The sequence below is a fragment of the Trichomycterus rosablanca genome, chromosome 26, assembly GCF_030014385.1.
Source record: "Trichomycterus rosablanca isolate fTriRos1 chromosome 26, fTriRos1.hap1, whole genome shotgun sequence".
NCBI lineage: Eukaryota > Metazoa > Chordata > Actinopteri > Siluriformes > Trichomycteridae > Trichomycterus > Trichomycterus rosablanca.
The window spans coordinates 4,988,032-5,007,745 of NC_086013.1; the positions used below are offsets into that span (position 1 = coordinate 4,988,032).

The 19,714-nt window shown below is 44.1% G+C and overlaps 1 protein-coding gene across 3 annotated transcripts in view; it reads left to right on the forward strand.

Annotated features, from left to right (window-relative positions):
• The window catches only part of dab2ipb (DAB2 interacting protein b), a 126,581-nt gene that overhangs the window by 60,487 nt on the left and 46,380 nt on the right, over nt 1-19,714 (forward strand). The gene's annotated exons all lie outside the window — the stretch shown is intronic.

The following is a 19,714-nucleotide window of genomic DNA, read 5'->3' on the forward strand; positions in this document are numbered from 1 at the left end:
TTACTGGTTGAAACTCTTTTCTACTGTACAATGGCATGGGGTTGATGTTTGTTTAGGTTTTGGTAGACGTTGGTGCGAGTTGAAGCTTGAACTTTATTGCCACAGTGAACTTTACCTTGGGTGTGTTTATACCCTACTTACATCACGTCATCAACTGATTGCTTTCAATCAAACGGCCATTTGAATCGACCGCTTCCTTGACCTGTGTGCTCAGGGCCACGAGAGACGTCCTAGCATATCGCCAAGTTACAGAACTGTCCCTAATTCCCTGGTCAATCTTGATCTTGGATCTGGCATTTCGGACTACCAGTTGTGAAGATGGGTGATGTTGAGGGATCTCTGTGGCTTACCTTGATAAGCAGGCACAATCAAGCTGAGAACTCTGGCCTGTATTCTGACCCAGTCCAACGATGAGCCAAAACATTGGGACAACCCCTCTTTCTGTATTTATGCCACTGTCGCCCTCAGCTTGCTCAACAGTGGTTTTTTGGTCTGTCGGTCCTGGATTCTGTAAAGTTGCTTTGAGATGATGACTTGATACTTTGCTGGGTGGCCAAGACTACTTCACACAAGAGGTCATGAAAGCTAAGTAAAGTGCATCGAACAATCATTTCGATGGACACTCAGTCGGAAGGAGGTTGACCGGTCCATCAAATCCTGTTTCCTCCAAGGTCATGTGGAATAGGATAAGATGATACACCTTGGAACGTACAGAAGCTAAAGAACCTACTGGTATTATTATGTTATATTAACAGATATCACAACTCCATCAGATGTCTTGTGGAGTCCAAGTTTCAGAAGGTCAGAGCTGAATTGCTAGCATATCAGGTGGGTCATCCTAATGTTATGAACATACACCGATCAGCCATAACATTAAAACCACCACGTTTCTACACTCACTGTCCATTTTATCAGCTCTACTTACCATATAGAAGCACTTTGTAGTTATACAATTACTGACTGTAGTCCATCTGCTTCTTTGCATGCTTTGTTAGCCCCCTTTCATGCTGTTCTTCAATGGTCAGGACCCCCACAGAGCAGGTATTATTTGAGTGGTCATTCATTCTCAGCACTGCAGTGACACTGACATGGTGGTGTGTTAGTGCTGGTATGAGTGCATAAGACACAGCACCTTACTGTCCACCAACCAAAAATATCCAGCCAACAGCGCCCCATGGGCAGCGTCCTGTGACCCCTGATGAAGGTCTAGAAGACGACCAACTCAAACAGCAGCAATAGATGAGTGATCGTCTCTGACTTTACATCTACAAGGTGGACCAACTAGGTAGGAGTGTCTAATAGAGTGGACAGTAAGTGGAACTCCACTCATACCAACACTAACACACCACCACCATGTCAGTGTCACTGCAGTGCTGAGAATGATCCACCACCTAAATGATACCTGCTCTGTGGTGGTCCTGAGCATTGAAGAACAGGGTGAAAGTAGTATGTAGAGAAACAGATGGACTACAGTCAGTAATTGTAGAACTACAAAGTGCTTTAAAGTGGACAGTGAGTGTAGAAACAAGGAGATGGTTTTAATGCTATGACTGATCAGTGTATAGTTAAAGCCTCTGCTTCAGTGTTTGCATCATTGAGGTCAACTGAAGTGTGAAGTGTTGTTAAAACGTCCATAGTGGCTCTGTGCCAGCCTACATGGTTTGAAGATTAGCAACAATTTAGTAAATTGAACGCTGCATTCCTCAGTGCTAGAGGTATAATAGGCCGCTATCAGATTAGATTTGCCATTCTTACCTGGAGTATTTGAGGCCGTGAATACGTGTGATATCTCCGAGATAAACGCTATGACCGACCTAACATGCTCAATGCTACAACCCTTGATAGTTCGTTGCCGTGTACCACAAGTCCTCTGAGCGTTCGCTAAACTTTAACATTTAACAAGCACGCCAAGCGATTAGATAACCCAACAGGCTCCAGCATGCGCAAATAACTCTGGAACGCTTGCTATTTATGCCTCTTGTCTGTTAAATAAATAGCGAATACATTGAAACTTCAAGGTCTGGTTGCAGTCAGTCTGTTAAAGCCAACAGTTGTCAATAATGCACCAATGAGGCATAACATTATGACCACCTTCCTAATATTATGTTGGTCCTCCTTTTGCTGCCAAAACAGCCCCGCAACTGTGATGCACTGTGTATTCTGACACCTTCCTATCAGAACCAGCATTAACTCCTTCAGCAATCTGAGCTACAGGAGCTCGTCTGTTGGATCGGACCACACGGGCCAGCCTTCGCTCCCCACGTGCATCATTGAGTCTTGGCTGCTGGTTTACCACTGTTCCTTTTTTGGACCACTTTTGATATACACCCCACAAGAGCTGCAGTTTTGGAGATGCTCTGACCCAGTCGTCTAGCCATCACAATTTGGCCCTTGCGAAACTCACTCAAATCCTCATGCCTGTTCATTTTTCCTGCTTCTAACATCAACTTTGAGGATAAAATGTTCACTTGCTGTCATTTACTGATGGGTCCGAACATTAGGACGACCCACCTAATATGCCAGCAATACAGCTCTGACCTGTCCACAAGACATCTGTTAATATGACACATTAATACCAGTAGGTTCTATGATTTAATTGACCCTAGGTGCAAGTGAAATGGTGTGTTGTCCTGCAATGGATTGACATCCTGTGTAGGGTGTGTCTTTGCCTTACCGCCGTAACCCTGAGTATTAAGCAATTGCTGAATATGAGCACCTGAACATCAAAACTAAACTGGACCAATATCAGATTCCCTATTAAATACCATTCAAAACAACAGAGCTGAAATGTAGCGTCCACTTGGTACACATAGGCACGGTGACTATGGAATGTGTGGGAAAATAAACACCTGACTTTCAAGGTCTTCCACCCGGAGGGAGTGGATTGGGTAAAAAGTTAGGGTAGAATTTTAAAGCCCATTCATTTTGGTGAATCAGCCATAACATTAAAACCTCAGCTCCACTTACCATATAGAAGCACTTTGTAGTTCTACAATGACTGACTGTAGTCCATCTGTTTCTCTACATGCTTTGTTAGCCCCCTTTCATGCTGTTCTTCAATGGTCAGGACTCTCCCAGGACCACTACAGAGCAGGTATTATTTGGGTAGTGGATCATTCTCAGCACTGCACTGACATGGTGGTGGTGTGTTAGCGTGTGTTGTGCTGCTGGAGTTTTTATTTATTTATCCACCAATGCCGATCTCTGCTCTGATTGAGGAGAACGATGCCAATCCACGCCCCCTCCGAAACGTGGGCAGCATGCCGTACGCATCTTATCACCTGCACTTTGACGAGTGCAGTGCAGCCTAGCTGCGTGTACAGAGGGACACACCCTGAGAGCACTCCTTTCTCATCTCTGTGCAGGTGTGCAGGCGCTATCAATCAGCCAGCAGAGGTCACAATTGCACCAGTGATGAGAGAGAGACCCCATCCGGCTTAGTCCCGCCCATCTGAACAACAGGCCAATCGTTGTTCATGTGGTCGCTCAGCCTCAGCCGGCAAGGCAGAGCTGAGATTCGATACAATGTATTCGAGATCCCAGCTCTGGTTCCAGCGTGTGTTTTTACCACTGTGCCACCTGAGCGGCCACTGCTGGAGTTTTTAAACACCTCACTGTCACTGCTGGACTAAGAATAGTCCACCAACCAAAAACATCCAGCCAACAGCGCTCCATGGGCAGCGTCCTGTGACCACTGATGAAGGTCTAGAAGATGACCAAGTCAAACAGCAGCAACAGATCAATACATCTACAAGGTGGATCAACTAGGTAGGAGTGTCTAATAGAGTGGACAGTAAGTGGATCCACTCATACCAGCACAACACACACTAACACACCACCACCATGTCAGAGTCACTGCAGTGCTGAGAATGATCCACCACCTAAATAATACCTGCTCTGTAGTGGTCCTACAGTCAGTAATTGTCGAACTTGATAAGTAGAGCTGATAAAATGGACAGTGAGTGTAGAAACAAAGTGGGTTTAATGTCCATGGTATCCAAAGCATTACTATTTAATAAGTAGTTTGCACTTTGAGACACAGCCCCTAAGCCCGAGGGCTGAAGCAGCGCCTTTTAGTGACACTCAATATCATAAAAGTCGTACTAAATTATTCACCGCCCGTCAAACAGTCTTCAAAAGTTTAGTTCTTGGTATTGATTCCTCTTCCAGCGCTTTTACAAAGCATCACTGACCACGCTCATTATAAACAAGCCCATTTATTCCTCTGCCAGCATCTCCACCTTGGTCAAGTTCCAGACTTCCATTAGATCGAGGCAAGATCAAGTCTAAGACAAAGACTTAACAAGAACAACCCACAATGCATCAGGAACCAATTGGAAACACTGGGCGCAAGGGAGGTATACATCCCGAAAAGGGTGTCAATTCAATGCTGGACACCAAACACACACACACAGTCACTGAGTTCCTTATCGATAGGGGCAATTTAGGGCATTGTTTGTACCTACTGGACGTTTTTGGGAGAGCACCCAGAGTACCTAGATGAAGCCAACATGGATTATATTAAAGGCAAGATTCAAGATTCAAGATGCAGACTGTCACACACCCCCTCTGACACACGTACAACTACAGACCACTTCTTTTCACCTACCAGAGGCAAGCTTGTGTTTGAAGTGCTGTGCTGTATTTAGAGAGAATAACAACATTATAGAGAGTATAATTTGACTCTAAGTACTTAGTCTGCTGCTCTACTTGATGGGGGGGTCAGTTTGTCACCGTCTCTGACACACGTACAACTACAGACCACTTCTTTTCACCTACCAGGGGCTAGATTCAAACCAAAGTTAGTTTGTGTTTGAAATGCAGTGCTGTATTTAAAGAGATAAACAACATTATTCAGAGTATTGTTTGAACCCATAATACTTAAACTGACCACTGTCCCTGGCAGGCACAATCATAGACCACTTCTTTTCACCTACCAGACGCAAGATTCAAACCAAAGTGAGCTTGTGTTTGAAATGCTGTGCTGTATTTAGAGAGGTATACAACATTGACTGTATAATTTGACCCCTTAGTACTTAAACTGACCCCTGTTTAAGAAAGGCCGCAGTGTGTCACGTGCCCCTGACACACATACGACGACAGACTGCTTCTTTTTACCTACCAGACGCAAGATTCAAACCAAAGTCAACATGTCTTTGAAGACATTATTGAGAGTATAATTTGACCCTTAATACCCAAACTGACCCCTGATCAAGGAGGGCAGCAGACTATCACTCTCTCCGACACAAGCACAACCACAGACCACTTCTTTTCACCTACCAGGGGCTAAATTCAAACCAAGTCAGCTTGTATTTGAAGTGCTGTGCTGTAATTAAAGAGATAAACATTATTAAGAGTATAATTTGACCCTTAATACTTAAATTGAGGATAGTCAAATAGTTAATGTTGGTTGCTATTGCAGGTGGTTGCGTACTCTACAGTGGAAGTTCTTGAGAGTTGTGTACTGTGCACTGGGCTTAAGGGAAGATGAAGCAAGTGTTATTCGGAAACCGTGTTTTTATATCTTGCATGCTCAGCCAGTATGGGGAAATGAACAGACTGGCTTGTGTGGCTCATCTGAAATCTCCCCGACCACTTTTTTCCCCTCCTCTCTCTCTGCCCGACACCTGACATCCTTCCTTTCTATCGATCTGTGCAGAGTTAGTGAGGTGAGATGTTGGGTAGATCTTTGGGAAAAATACAGGCGAGCAACTGTGTGTGTGTTTGTGTGTGATCAATCACCTTGTCCAATTCGTTCTAGAAGCTCTGCAAGCTTTCAGCGAAATAGGGAAGTACCAATATTAAAAAACCTTGTTTCTTCCTGTCATATGTGAAGCAAACATGAGCAATAGGAGAAGATGTGCAAGGGTAAACAGACAAAAAGAGATGCAAAGGGGCTGGTAAGTGTCAAAATCAAAATAACATGGTAAATTGCAGAGTAACAGTATGCGTAACAAAAAAGAGCTTTGACATTTTATGTTTTATGCTGGACCGCTTCTTTTCACCTACCAGAACCGGTCTTACAGAGTTCAGCACTGTTCAGCAATCAATCGCCCCTTGTGCTGGTACATTGACCAGCCAGCAGAAGCCAAAGGAACCCTGCCTAACCATTGTCCCTCCCCTATAGACACACACCGAATCATGTCTATAATGGTGACAGACTGGTCAAGCACTATCTAATACACCAATGACTATAGACCAACATCCCACCATGCATCACTGTCAATTAAGACACAGACAGACAAAAGGTATAAGAAAACTCAAATAAGCAGGAGGGTAAGGAAAGGTAACAGGGCGGCACGGTGGCTCGATTGGTATCACTGTCGGCTCACAGCAAGAGGGTCCTGGGTTCAGTGCCCAGGTGGAGCAGTCTGGGTCCTTTCTGTGTGGGATTCCTCCAGGAGCTCCGGGTTCCTCCCACAGTCCAAAGACGTGCAGTCAGGTTCATTGGAGATACTAAACGTCCCCCTAGATATAAGTGTGCGAGTGTGTGATGGACTGGCGACCTGTCTAGGGCATTTCCTGCCTTTTGCCTAGTGAATTGCACCCACTGCTACCCCGACCAGAGGAAACCTTGAGAGGAACCAGACTCAGCAGGGACCTCAATTCTCACTGGGTGACCTGGAGACTGGAGAGTAATTTGAATAATTTGAATATCCATACAGAGAGACCAAGCAAGTCCTGTACAAAGATAGAACAGGCTGTTGGGCAGATAACCATCTCTGCAGCACTTAGTTTTAAATAAATGCGATGTGACCACCTATTTGAGAAGGTTCTGATGAGGGAAAAATGCAAACAATAAAAACAGCAAGTAGAATCTTTAATATAATTAAAATATGACAGAGAAGAAATGAAGCAGTCAGACAAAACGGCTGTTGCAAATGCAATTAAACAAAATGCCAGACATACAGAGGTGGTATAGATTAATAATGCAGTATATTTTCATGTAAGCAGAACAACAACAAAATATAGTTATTTTATTATTAAAATGCAAATGCTTACAGGTTACTTTAGGACTGTACCACTTAATGAGTATTATATCCCTTCTCCTATGGTAATTTATTGACTTTTAAGTTTTGGTGCCACTGTGGCCACCTGACTGGGTCAAGTTACCATGGCAATTTGTTGTTAATCATCCCCCTTGAACCCTTGACCCATTAATATACCAATCTGATTGGTAGGTGAGTCCACCCACCTCTGTCAACAGTGATTATTTGGATGAATTGTCATGCAGTAAATCAAGATCTCAATCAAGATGTCAGTACAAGTGACTCAAGTGAACCGGATCACATTACTGAGTGACTCCATAAAATGAACCGAATTTACCACCACTAATAGAAAGGAGACAGACCGACCAATAGATGACAGAGAAATAGAAAGCATCTCTGTCCAAACAATCTATAAATAGGACAGACAAAAAAAAGAAAACAAAGATCTTTAAAGATTTGTTATACATACATAACTATACATAACAAAAGCCAGACGGAAACACAGACGTTGAAACGCAAGCAGACATTCAGGAAAACATACAGACATAGACAGAGAGAGGGAAAATAGATCAGACAGGAATACACACACATTGCCCAACATAGTCCTGGTCTTTTTCAAGCTGCTGGGACTGAAATGGACCATTACCATATAAGCTATGGTTACAAATCAGGATAAATGTACTGTAGTACGTTCTGATCGTGTTGTATTCCGGTCGTGAGGGCTGCGAGCAGACGCGGATAAACACCGTCGGAGGGTGAAAAAAACACAACAGCCCAAAGAAAGGACATGAACCCGTTCCGCTTTGTGGCTTCCTCATTTGTTTATGGAGATTTTTTCTTTTTCTTTTTCATTCTTTCTGTTCATGTTTCCTAGCTCGATCGCCCATGAGCTTGTACAGGGGCCTGCTCCCATTTCAGTCTGTCAGCGACGGACCAAAAAAATGCAGTCCAGATAAAGTAGTTATGACTCACCCGGAGTGCAGCGAGACTTCCTCTCTGTGGCCGACTGTAGACGGCTGTTTAGGAAGCTCACTGTTGTGCTGAAGGAATTTTTAACCTAACCAACATCTACAAACACACTGATCAGCCATAACGTTAAAACCACCTCCTTGTTTCTACACTCACTGTCCATTTTATCAGCTCCACTTGTAGTTCTACAATAACTGACTGTAGTTCATATGTTTCTCTGCATGCTTTGTTACCCGCTTTCATGCTGTTCTTTAATGGTCAGGATTATTTAGGTGGTGGATCATTCTCAGTACTGCACTGACACTGACATGGTGCTGGTATAAGTGGATCAGACTCACTGTCCCTGCTGGACTGAGAATAGTCCACCAACCAAAAACATTCAGCCAAAAGCGCCCCGTGGGCAGCATCCTGTGACCACTGATAAGGGTAGCAATAGATGAGCGATCATCTCCGACTTTACATCTACAAGGTGGACCAAATAGGTAGGAGTGTCTAAGAGAGTGGACAGTGAGTGGACACGGTGTTTAAAAATTCCACTCATACCAGTACAACACACACTAACACACCACCACCATGTCAGTGACAGTGCAGTGCTGAGAATGATCCACCACCTAAATAATACCTGCTCTGTAGTGGTCCTGTGGGGTCCTGACCACTGAAGAACAGGGTGAAAGCAGGTTAAAAAAGTATGTACAGAAACAGATGGACTACAGTCAGTAATTGTAGAACTACAAAGTGCTCCTATATGGTAAGTGGAGCTGATAAAATGGACAGTAAGTGTAGAAACAAGGAGGTGGTTTTAATCTTATGGCTGATCAGTGTATAGCAGGGCTTGGCACAACCTGAAACATTCCTAGAGCTGGCTGTCTGGGCGGATTTGGCATCTAATCAAGAAGAGCCTTGGACAGGAAGGTAGGAAAGAACACAATGGTCACTCAGAGTCCTGTACAAAGATAGAAGAGGCTGTTGGGCAGATAACCATCTCTGTAGCACTCCATTAATCAGGAAGTCCATTCAGTGAATGCCATGTGACAGCCCATTTGAGAAGGTTCTGATGAAAACTCTGTGGGCAGAAAAGTAAACACTGTCCAGCATTGGAAGCCAAATACAGGAACAACCTTGAAGAAACCCTCATCCAGAACACATACAACCTCAGATTGGGTCAATGCTGGCAATTACCCAAAACATAGAGCCAAAACAACACTGGAGTGGCTTTGGAGACTTTAAATATTCCTGACTGGCACTGATAAAGCCAAGACTACATCATATACATACATCTGTGGAGACACCTGAACATATCATGTACCATCCAATCCGATGTAGCTTGAAAGGATTTGCCTTGAAGAATGGGATAAACTGCCTAAATCCAAGGCATGTTTCCACTATATCCCATGTTTGTTTATATAACAGCCTATATATTAGCCTTTACATACAGTGACCTAAGTGGCATAGCAACTACCATACCATACCATACCATACCATACCATACCATACCAAGTGACAGAGCAAACACCATGAAATTCAGCCCTGGGACTGACTGTACCATGGGCCAATGAGATCGCAAACTCATGGCAATGGCAATGACCCAAAACATGGAGCCAAAACAACACTGGCATGACTTAGGAGTCTTTAAATATTCCTTAAATATTAATGGAGGGCCTTACCCTTCCTTCTATTTACATACAGTGACCTAAGTGGCATAGCAGCTATTATGCTATCAGACTTTTCTGGGATTTTAGGCATTGTACACCATAAAATCCAGCCCTGGGACTGACTGTACTATGGGCCAATGAGATTGCAATTGCAAACTCATGGCAATGAACCAAAACATAGAGCCAAAACAACACTGGAGTGACTTAGGAGTCTTTAAATATTCCTTAAATATTATTGGAGGGCCTTACCCTTCCTTCTATTTACATACTGTGACCTAAGTGGCATAGCAACTACCATACCATACCAAGTGTTTGTTGATATACCAGCCTATATATCAGCCTTACCCTTTCTTCTATTTACATACAGTGACCTAAGTGGCATAGCAGCTACCATGCTATCAGACTTTTCTGTGATTTTAGGCATTGTACACCATAACATTCAGCCCTGGGACTGACTGCAACTGCCAACTCACAACAATGGCAATGACCCAAAACATAGACCAGAAACAACACTTTAAATCTTTAAGTCTTTAAATATTCCTGACTGAACAAGCTAAAGCCTAGACTTAGACCACGTCATACATCTGTGGAGAGAGCTGAAAAAGACAGTTCTCAAGTGCACCCTTCAATCTAATGAAGCTTGAATGCATTTGCCTTGAAGAATGGGATAAACTGCCTAAATCCAAGGCATGTTTCCACTATATCCCATGTTTGTTGATATACCAGCCTATATATCAGCCTTACCCTTCTTTCTATTTACATACAGTGACCTAAGTGGCATAGCAGCTACCATACCATACCATACCATACCAAGTGGCAGAGCAAACACCATGAAATTCAGCCCTGGGACTGACTGTACCATGGACCAATGAGACTGCAATTGCAAACTCACGGCAATAGCAATGACCCAAAACATAGAGCCAAAACAACACTAGTGAACAAGCCAAAGCAAATATTTGCATTAAAAATGCTGATTTTTGTACCTCTCCACAATATCTTAGGACTGCGAGTGTGTGAGTATTTCCTCAGATAAGGCTTAACACGATCAAGAGATGCACTGTAGCCGAAATGCTCTCTAGCTCTGGCTCTTGCTCCGAAAGCCAAGCTGACGGTGGAAAATTCCCTGCTTTCATCAATAATCGAACAGCTTGTGGCTCGGTGCCTGCGTTCTTATAAGTTTGGACACGTGTGCACTTTCACCTACTCGATCTCTTCTCTGGCAGGTTATAGAGGTAATCCGTTTTTGCGGGTGGGTGGAAAGAAGGAGACGAATCAAGGAGCGGATGGATGGATTTCTTGCATGGTTAATGGACTGGTCTGGTCTGGGCTGGGATGTGGTTACATAATACTTGAACCACACAGGTCTGAGACCTTATATCCCAATCCGTCATCAACCTAAAAAAAATACCCATGTAGAATATCCATCACTTTCAGAGCTATTTTAATCCACCCAAGTCGAGTTCCTCCTACCGTTTCCTCTTGGTGTAATTCATACCAGTGTATCAATACTTTATAAGCTTAGGTGAGGTTTATTAGATGGGCCCTTGGTGGCCGGAGGAAACAAGCTAGCATGACTGCTGAGATCTGCGATCTGAGGCTATTTTCAACACGGTGGTCCATGAATAAAACAAGAAGCTATGAATTCCAAGAACATTAGCCCACAGTTGCTGCATAGTTCCATTAAAATGGGATTTTATGTAAGCAAATACTTCTACAACCACAAATCAAAAAAGGTTGGGACAGTATGGTATGGAAAATGCAAACAAAATAAAAATGCGGTGTTCCTTATATTTACTTTGACTTGTTTTGTCTGCTCATTTGTTAATAAACATCCATTCATGCATTCAGGCCTGCAACACATTCCAAAAAAAGTTGGGACGGGGCAATTTAGGGCTAGTAATGAGGTCTTCGATGAGAAAAGATGATCAGAGGATCTCCAGTCTGTCAACAAACGTGTAAGGAAACAATGAACCTAAAAGAACGATTGGAAGGAATTTGCATATTTCTTCCTCTACCGTGCATAATATCATTGAACGATTAAGGAATCAGGAGGAATTTCAGTGCGTAAAGGCCAAGTGTGCAAGCTTAACCTGAACGCCCGTGATCTTCGATCCCTCAGATGGCACTGCATCAAGAACCGCCACTCAACAATAGCTGATATAACCACATGGGTGGCAAACCTTTGTCGAGCACTACAATACAGAGTTACATGCACAAATGCCACTTAAAACTTGACTGTGCAAAAAAGAAGCTGTATGTTAACCATGTCCAAAAGCGGCATCGACTTCTCCGGGCTCAGAGGCATCTAGGATGGACCGTCACACAGTGGAAACGTGTATTGTGGTCAGATGAATCAGCATTCCAGGACAAAAAGGACCATCCAGACTGTTATCAGGAACAAGTCCAAAAGCCAGGGTCTGTCATGGTATGGAGCTGTGTCAGTGCCCTTGGTAAAGGTCATTTAAAGGTCACTTCTGTGATGGCAGCATTAATGCAGAAAAGTACATTGAGATCTTAGAGCAAGACCAAACTATTGCCAGATGTACTCCATGTTTGCTTTTACAGAAACAGGAGGATATGACGTCACGGAGGAGACAGCAAAAGGGCCATGGCACAGGGCCAATAATATGTGGCCACATCATTTTAAAACAATTAGCATGTTTTGAAGTGTCTGGGAACTTGTAGGACATTTGTGAGGCCAGGAAATGTTGGAGAGAAAGTCAAGACTCATATACACTGATCAGCCATAACATTAAAACCAACTCCTTGTTTCTACACTCACGGTCTACTTTATCAGCTCCAATTGTAGTTCTACCATTACTGACTGTAGTCCATCTGTTTCTCTGCATGCTTTGTTAGCCCCCTTTCATGCAGTTCTTCAATGGTCAGGACCCCCACAGGACCAATACAGAGCAGGTATTATTTAGGTGGTGGATCATTCTCAGCACTGCACTGACACTGACATGGTGGTGGTGTGTTAGTGTGTTGTGCTGGTATGAGTGAATTAGACACAGCAGCGCTGCTGGAGTTTTTTTTTCTTCCGGAATTACCCTTATTGCGTCCTCTATACCGATTCGACCCTTCACCGCTGACTGAGGACGCCTCTCAACTGACATACGCCCCCTCTGGCACGTAGAGTCAGTACAGACTGCATTTTTTACCTGCACGAGTCGAGTTCATACACTTGACGGGCACTGTGTACGGAGGGCCACACTCCATCAGCATTATTCCTCAGCCCTGTCCAGGCGCCATCAGTCAGCCGGCAGGGCCGCAGTCGCACCAGTTATGAGGACCCATGATACGACTTACAGCCAATCGTTGTTCATGCTGCCGCCCAGCCCGGTTGGAAAGGCAGAGCTGAGATTCGATACAATGTATTCAAAACCCCAACTCTAGTGAGCTAGCGTACTTTACCGCTGGGTCACCTGAGCAGCTCACTGTCACTGCTGGACCGAGAATAGTCCCCCAACCATCCTGTGACCACTGATAAAGGTCTAGAAGATGACCAACTCAGACAGCAGGAATAGATGCAGTGGTGGTCCTGGGAGAGTCCTGACCCTTGAAGGACAGCATGAAAGGGGGGTAACAAAGCATGTAGAGAAACAGACGGACTACAGTCAGTAATTGTAGAACTACAAAGTGCTTCTATATGGTAAGTGGAGCTGATTTTAAATGTTATGGCTGATCAGTGTATATCCCTATATATCAGGAAATACAATTAGTTCCCTTTGATTGATTTTTCAAGACATATGAAGACAAATGCGATTCCTGCATGCTAGAAAACAGACTCATATGCCCATGCATGGCCTACATTCCAGACAAGTATACTCATGCCTCCGAGATCCGAAAACATCAGAGAGAAATAATGGGCGGGAGAGATGGAACGGAATAGGTAACACGGGATCAGGCGTGAGGAAAGACGTTGCACAACAGCAGTATATTTACTTCTGTTAGATCTCTGTATTGTCTGAAGGATACCATGGATAGACGTGTATTGTGGATGGTTGATTGATTAAATGTATGCAGGGATTGTTAACTAGTAATACATTATAAATGGGCAAATAAGTGGTACCTCAGTGGTTGAAGTACAGGACTAGTAACTGAAAGGTTTACAGTAACCATGCAGTACTCTATGGACCTACTGTGGTAACCCAGGGTAGGGTATTAAAAAGTAAATTTTTCTGTTAAAAAGTGTTCCTGACTCACTAGACCACAATACCCATGTATCAGGCTAAACCTGCGCAAAGAGAATCCAGACATTTGCAGACATCTTTTAATAATATTATGCACTGTAAAGGCTAGAATACCCCCAAATCACTTCAATTACTTGTTGAGGAGCATTGTTCCTGGTAGGTCAGGGGTTAAAGGTGGCCAGTTTAAGCCCCACATCTACCAGGTTGCCACGGTTGGGCTTTTGGGTTTGGGTTAGGGTAAGGGTCAGGGTTAGGAAAACCTTTAACCCTCAATTGCTTGCAATATATCCAGTCTCAATTGTAAATATAAATGTTATGTCAACCAGTTTTAAAGGGACTTTAAACTGCATTTGAACTGCATTTTGAGCAATTGCTCAAAGGGGCCCAATAGTGCCACCACTGGCAACCTTCTGATCACTTGTTCAGTACCTTAACCTTGTTGTGTTCAGCAACAAGCGATTGCTGTCAAATTGGGTATTTTAGCCTTTAGAGTGCATAATATTAATAAAAGATCTGAACGCCCGTGTTCTTCGATCCCACCGCATCAAGAACCGCCACTCAACAATAGCTGGTATAACCACATGGGCGAGGGATTACTTTGGCAAACCTTTGTATGCACAAATGTTAACCATGTCCAGAAGCGGCGTCGACTTCTCTGGGCTCGGAGGCATCCAGGATGGACCATCACACCGTGGAAACACGTATTGTGGTCAGATGAATCAGCATTCCAGGTCTTTTTCTGGCCGTGTGCTCTGGACCAAAGACTAAAAGGACCATCCAGGGTCTGTCACGGTATTGGGTGGTGTCAGGGCCTTTGGCAAAGGTCATTTACACTTCTGCAGAAAAGTACATTAAGATCTGCCTTAAAGACGTCATCTTTTCCTGGGACGTCCATGCAAACCACTTGCTGCACACGTTACAAAGGCATGGCTGTGAAAGAAGAGGGTACAGGTACTGAACTGGCCCGCCTGCAGTCCTGACCTGTCGCAAATAGAGAATGTGTGGAGAATGGGACAAAATAATGGTATCCTCGGTGCCAAAACGTCTTTTAAGTGTGGTGAGAAGGAATGGCAACATTACAAAGTGGTAAAAGCTCTACCCAACTTTTTCTGGAATGTGTTGCAGGCATTAAATGCGGGAATGGATGTTTATTAATAAATAAAATGATTGGTTTCTGCTATGTGTGAATATGAGAGTCTAATTGGCTTTTGAAAGAGAACCTCTGTGGGTGTTTTGAAGATGTTCTTCATATTTATAGCTATGACCCTTATAAAGAACGCCCTGGTGAGCAATTATCTACTGTATATAAATTGTCGATTTCTATAGAATGTAGCCAATTAGCCAGGATTGTGGCTGCTGTGTCTTGCTTCTTTAGGTTTAAACTGGAGTTTGGAGGCTTATTACTGGCGAGAAGCATCATGCAAAGTGTTTCAAAATCACTCCTGATGTTTGTGTTATATTGCAGCACAAATTAAACATAGATGAAGCTCTAAAGCTCATCAGGCTAGGATTCTATATACTACCTAGTTTCTACACTTACTGTCCATTTTATCAGCTCCACTTACCATATAGAAGCACTTTGTAGTTCTACAATTATTGACTGTAGTCCATCTGTTTCCCTTTCATGCTGTTCTTCAATGGTCAGGACTCCCACAGGACCAATACAGAGCAGGTATTATTTAGGTGGTGGATCATTCTCAGCACTGCACTGACACTGACATGGTGGTGGTGTGTTAGTGTGTGTTGTGCTGGTAAGAGTGGATCAGACACAGCAGTGCTGCTGGAGTTTTTAAACACCTCACTGTCACTGCTGGACTGAGAATAGTCCACCAACCAAAAATATCCAGCCAACAGCGTCCTGTGACCACTGATGAAGGTCTAGAAGATGATCAACTCAAACAGCAGCAATAGATGAGCGATCGTCTCTGAGGCTCGAAACTCGTCTTTCAACAACCTGAAGAAAAATATCTAGCATGTTAAACATCTGGACCAGTCGTTGACTCAAAATCGCGTAGTGTGAAAGGCGTTGCGAGCAGGTTGAGAGTGGCAGCGAGTGCTGTCAAACTACAGCCAATCAGAACGCCAGACACAGGGTGAGGGGAAACCCGGGGGAGGAGTGTAAAAACCTGGGACAGGGGCATAATATTGTTTATCAGAATACATCTGCACACACATAAGCTTTACAGTATTTGTGGCTTATCGCCCATGCCAAACCATAATACCCACACTGCATTGCAAAAAATATTTATTAACTTACAACTCAGTACAGAACAGACGATCCCTGCTGGTCGTGTTGCCAAATCCACTCGGATTCATTTATTTTTTTGAACGCTCGCTTACTGTTGACGTGCATTTTAAACCACTCGTCGCTTCTTGCATGTGTTTTCGTGACAGAACGTAGTTTGGGAGACCAGACCGACTCATTCCGGTGATGGATGGTGTTGTGTGTGACCCCCTATCGCCAATCAGTCGTGTCGTGTAAAATACACAACGACATGGGACTCCCGATTACAAGAGATCCAGTCGTGTAGTGTGAACTGTACAGCCATCTGACGACTTGACAGTTTAGGCGCCTGTGGGATAGCAGAGCTGCACCACCTGAGCGCCCTTCCAACCATGTCTTAATGGGCCTTTGTTTACTGGGACGGTCATGCAGTCAACAGGAAGCTGCAATCTTCAAACTGTGGCCACAAAATTGTGCTAGCAGTGTGTGTGGTTGAAACTCCTAATGTAACCGTGTCCACATACTTTTGTTTATATGGTGAAACTTGTGCAGATGGTGCCTGTAAATATGAGTGGAAAGGTCAAATTCTTAATGCTCAGTTTGCTGCTAAACTATTCAGTAGAATGAAATGAGATTTGGAACGCCAACGGCTTGCGAATATTTAGGGTCACTTGTAGTTTGTTGCCATGGAGATGTTCACCTTTTTAAAATTTATGGTCCAGTCAGGATAGACAAAAACCCGTACCCGTACCGACACATGCCAGTGCAGTAACGGCTGCGTTATCTTGTTACATTGGAAAAAATATACACTATCCATAGGTGGCAAAAGGTGGGTACACAATTCTCGTTGAAAATAATACGGTGGCTTGGTGGGTAGCGCTGTCGCCTCAAAGCAAGTAGGTCTGTTTAAACCCAAACCCTAACCCTAAACCCTAACCCAATAGGTGAATGGGTGTGTGCGTCCCATCCAGGGTGTCACTGTGTGCCTTACACCCATTGAAAAGCTGGGATAAGTTCCAGCTCCAGCACCCCCACACCCCACGACCCTGACTGGATAAGCAGTTAAGAAAGTGAGTGAGTAATTTGGTACACCATTGCTACATCTTCAGCCCTGTACCGTTGAGGGAGGGGTGGGTGGTAGAACAAGCGCTTAACCATTTAAGCATGGCACCTGATCTTCTACCACATGACTAATTTTGGTCGGTCCGTTTTGATTGGCATGGGACATCGCTGGGTACAAACAAATCTTACAGCATTACAACTGACCGTTAGGTATAATTGCATTGGTTGCCATGATGTGACCAGGCTTCTCAAGGTGTTGCAAAAAGAGTGTCCCCTTATTAATTGTCCCCTTAATGCTGGGCAGTGGTGGGCAAATCAGAAGGTCCTTGATTTCCTGGACCTTGCCACACCTAGATAAAAGCTTTTGCCTAATAATATAAACGTAAATGTCCAAAAGACTCCTTCTACTGGTTTGGAAACAGGCACAATGGCACCCCTAATGCTCCGGCACCCTGGGGAATTTAACATCTTGCCCTGCCAACAATTCCACCCTGATGTTCAGGTTAGATAAATGTGCTATGTAGAGCTGCATGAATTATAATGATGTTATATACTGTATGTTCCTAATGTAGAGGAGGATTCTACTCAATGATGAAGTTCATGGAGCTACAAATCACACCAGGTCCATAAACCTTATAAATCCATCGGGCGGAAAACATATTTTGTGTTCTAATCTCACAGGTCATTAAACCTCTGCCTGACCCAGCCTTGATGTCAGTGACCTGGATTTGGTGTTTGTGTGTAACTGAAAAGCTTCGGGCTCTTTCAATCCTTACTCCTCCATCCATTCACTGCTCTTTTATTTATTCCTCCGACTTCCCTCTGCGAGATCGAGTGTTTATCTGTCTGGTCGGCCTTCGCGGGGTCGCAGTGACATGGTGCGAGTCAGACTCTTTGTGTTAGTGATGGAAGACGGAAATAAATGGAAATAAATGCAAAGATTTTACTTTGAATGCAACCGAAGATGACTTGTAGACAGGTACAACTAAATGAAATCAGGTCAACGCTAGGATGACCAACACAGTTGCGATAGCGATAAAATTTGGAATTATTATTTTTTATATTTATATTTTTTCCCCTCTTTTCTTCCCCCGATTTTTATCCCCCAGTCTAGTCGTGTCCAATTACCCTGAATGCGTCCTCTATACTGATTCGACCCTTCACCCCTGACTGATGACGCCTCTCAACTGACATACGCCCCCCTCCGGCACGTAGTCAGTACAGACTGCATTTTTCACCTGCACGAGTGGAGTTCATACACTTGACGGGCACTGTGTACGGAGGGCCACACCCCCATCAGCATTATTCCTCAGCCCTGTGCAGGCACCATCAGTCAGCCAGCAGGGGCCGCAGTGAGGACCTATGATCCGACTTTCTTACCCTCCAACCCTGAACAACAGCCAATCATTGTTCATGCAGCCACCCAGCCCAGTCGGAAAGGCAGAGCCGAGATTTGATACGATGTATTCGAAACCCAGACTCTGGTGAGCTAGCGTACTTTACCGCTGCCCAATTGCATCATGCTTCCTCTCCACCGATCCCTGCTCTGACCGAGGATATCAAAGCTAACCCACGCCCCCTCCGACACGTGGGCAGCAAGCCGCATGCATCTCATCACCCACACATTGACGAGTGTTGTGCCACCTAGCGTTGTGTACGGAGAGACACACCCTAAAAGCACTTTTTCCCTCATCTCTGTGTAGGCGCCTCTAATCAGCCAGCAGAGGTCATAATTGCACCAGTCTGACAGAGAGAGACCCATGTCCGGCTTAGTCCCGCTCACCTGAACAACCGGCCAATCGTTGTTCATGTGGCCGCTCTGCCTTCAGCCGGCAAGGCAGAGCTGAGATTCGATACGATGTATTCGAGATTTCAGCCTGGTTGCAGCGTGTGTTTTTACCGCTGCGCCACCTGAGCGGCCAATTGACAGAGTTTTAAGGTACCACTGTAAAGACAAAGCTGTTATATACTGTATAAACAGGTCAAATCAGAAATGCTATATATATACGTATATATATACGTATATATATATATATAGTATATATACGTATAGTATATATATATATATAAAACAAAAAACAACTTAAGAACATAGGAATTTTACATGGTTCATAATCTACAGTCCAAAATATTATCAAAAGATTCAAACATTTTAAAGACTTCTCTGGTCGCAGGCTAAGCTAATCTAAAATTGACTCACGGTGCACAGGTGGCTCAGCCGGACATTCCGCTGACGCACCAGCACCGAGTTTCTGAACTCCCGGGTTCGAGGCTCGGTGTTGCCACCGGTCAGCTGGGCGCCATCTGGCGGGCATAATTGGCAGTGCCTGCAGCACATACAAATTGTCCACCGTATTTGCAGGGTGAGGACCGGACTATATGTGGGTGGGTGGGTGGGTGGGTGGGTCAACACTAAACAGACGGTCGAGATTGTCCACTATGCAAAAAACAACCTAAGGCATCTTCACCCGTGCATGACTTCAATTATGTTAGGAATTTTACACAGTTTATAACCTACAGTACAAAATATTATCAAAAGATTCAGAGAATTTTGAGGCTTTTCTGGGCTCAGGCTTAGCTAATCTAAGATGGACTGACACACAAGCTGCACTGTGGTCTGTGCTC